The sequence below is a fragment of the Gossypium hirsutum genome, chromosome A11 (genome assembly GCF_007990345.1).
Source record: "Gossypium hirsutum isolate 1008001.06 chromosome A11, Gossypium_hirsutum_v2.1, whole genome shotgun sequence".
In the NCBI taxonomy this organism is placed as follows: Eukaryota; Viridiplantae; Streptophyta; class Magnoliopsida; order Malvales; family Malvaceae; genus Gossypium; species Gossypium hirsutum.
Genome location: NC_053434.1, coordinates 116859140 through 116861891, shown reverse-complemented (window position 1 = coordinate 116861891; position 2752 = coordinate 116859140). Strand labels below are relative to the sequence as shown.

Sequence of the window (2752 nt, the reverse complement as noted above, 5' to 3'; positions counted from 1 at the left end):
AATAATAATATTAAAAGAATAACGATATGTTAAAGATAGTAATAAAAGGAAAGTAATAATAATAATATAATTGATACTAAAAAGAAAATATATAAAATATATATAGGATAGAGAATAATAATAAATATGATAATAATAGATAATAGCAAAAATATAATATTACAAACAATATTTAAAAATAAAAATGGCAAAAAGGACGAAATCAAAATTAAAACAGAGTTCTTGGGGTGCAATTAGAAATAAAAATGGGAAACAGGGCCCTATTGCAATGCGCGGAAATAGAGGACCAAAAAGGAAATTTCCCCGTCCCTTCAAAACACAGCACCTGGTACGGGACTAAAACGAAATACGCGACAACTTCACGGCAAATTTTAAAATAAAAAAAAAACTTGATTACAAAAGCTTAAAAAAGCAGAAGGACCGCACGCGTAAATTCTCCCTTTAAACAAAAACACGCGGATCCTCTAGTGGGTCGGATCGGACATAGGCCAAAACAACGTCGTTTTAGGGTTAAAGGGCAGCCTCCAAAACGACGTCGTTTTGGGAGGCTATATAAGGCCAAATTTTTTTAAAAATTTTCATTTGTAGCAAGGGAAAGAAAAAAAAAAGAAAAAAAATAGGAGAGGGAGGGAGAGAGTGAGGTGATTTCCGGCACCAGGGCCGGTCACCTTCCAGTCGCCGGACCGCCACCGGCCACCGTAGAAAAGGTAAATTTTTTTTATATTATTATTTTTTATTTTCCTTTTTATTATACTATTTATAAAAAAATATGTGTGTGTATGATTCGAAAATAAATAAAAATGAAAAGATTTAAATCACCTTAGACTTTGGATATTGGTGTTTTGGTTGCCCGATTGGTGTTGTTCTTGTGTTGTTTTTTTTGATATAGCTAAAATCTCTGCTTGGTATATAAATCTGTTAGTATTGATAAAAAAAGTCGAAGAAACAACAATGGTTATTGATTTGGCTTTTTATAGCCATTTACGATGCCTTTGTTTATTACTTGCTGTCTTCTCTGCCTTTAATTTTGCAAGAGCAAGTGGAGGTGACGTGACTAGTCAGTGGCAGCAGAGGCGGTGGCCAGGCAAGTGGTGATGGGACCAAGAGCAGTTGGCCGAACAGCTAACAAGGCTAGGGGTTTTTAGGTTTCTTTTTTTTTTTGATAAATGTATTTGGGCTGTTAATCTTGGGCTTGGGGTATTTAGGGTTTGTTGGGTATTAATTTTTTGTTTAAGTTTGGCCAAAATTGGGCCTCAACATTACTTATATAGAAGGTTAAGAAAGCTTAAGTGAAATTGATTTAATCTTACTTATGACAAGAAAAAAATTTAACTTTCCATTTTGTTTAAGAGTTTAATCCGAATCATTAATTTTAAATTTCTAATTTCTAACTATCATACCATAAATCATAAATTTAGTTTAAAAAAAACCCATAAATCTTACATTACTATTATTATTTGTTAATTTTATTTTTTTTACATTAATTTTATTTAATTAATCAATATTAATTAGATTAAAATATTATTAAGAAAAATTGATCTAATAGTAAAAAGTATATGACATTAGTTAGAAATTATTTTAAAAATATGAAGTGGCACACGCTTATTGGATGTTTAAAAATTGATTTTTTAATATTATCCTAATATAATTTAAATTATTTGTTTAGATGGCACCTAATTTGGTGTTTGTGTGTCTTTTAATTGAGTAAACTGTATTAAATGTCATTAAGTTATTAATAAGTTTATTTTTTAGTCACTTCATTTTAAAAAATTACAAAATGGTTAGTAAATTATTTGAAAGTTTTCATTCAAGTCATCAAGCTGTTAAGGTCATGACATTCTCTATTCATACTACCCGCACCAATCCGAAGTTCACTTTCTCTTTTTTTGCTATAGTTCACCTTTTTTTTATGGAACAACTTTAAATATCACAAATTCACAAATCAAAATCTAAACAAGTTTCTTCTTTGATATTCAACTCTAACTGTTAAATAAACTTGGATATAAGGTAAGTTTTCCTACTCAATAAGTACTGGTCTAATGTACTGATTATCAAATCATTGTTTAAGTTTGTTAGCCAAACTTTAAGAAAAACCTTCACATTAATATTGTTTGAATTGGACCAGACCGATCGGTCGAACCGAAAACCAAATGAAATAGCAGTTTAGAGAGGAGTTTTGAATAGGTTGACCGTGGAATAGCTACAGACCCACCAGGACAATGATTTGTTCTTTGAACAAGACGATGAGCTGTTTGCTTTAATGTTTAAAGAGAAACAACCATGGATTCATTGATGTTAACTTAAACAAGCCTCCGGTTTTACCTCGAAGAGAAGCTTTGGGGTGGTTTTTCAAGATCAAAGAACACTATGGATTCAATGCTTTTACCATGGTTCTTGCTGTGAATTACTTTGATAGGTTCATTTGAAGCTTAAATTTCAACAAGACAAGCCATGGATGAGTCAATTAGCTGCTGTGGCTTGTTCATCTTTAGCTGCCAAAGTTGAAGAAATCCAAGTGCCACTTCTTTTGGACATCCAACAATCCAAGTATGACACAAAATTTATGCTTTCTAAAAGCTTTACATTGCTAAAAAAACAATAGGACAATAGGTAAGGTAGAAGCTGCAATATAAACAACTATTTCCACTACCAAATTACACTAAAGGACTAAATTTTCAATTCAAACATAATGGAAAGACCAAAATCATTATTTTTCATTCTTGGTGATGAAAGAATAACAACAAGAGGTTAG

At 31.1% G+C, this 2752-nt stretch overlaps 1 long non-coding RNA gene across 1 annotated transcript; it reads left to right on the top strand.

Annotated features, from left to right (window-relative positions):
• Positions 1-209: 209 nt before the first annotated feature.
• Positions 210-1339, top strand: LOC121209406 (uncharacterized). The gene is made up of 2 exons (XR_005904539.1): positions 210-707; positions 1035-1339. It is a non-coding gene; the product is annotated as an uncharacterized lncRNA (long non-coding RNA).
• Positions 1340-2752: the final 1413 nt, after the last annotated feature.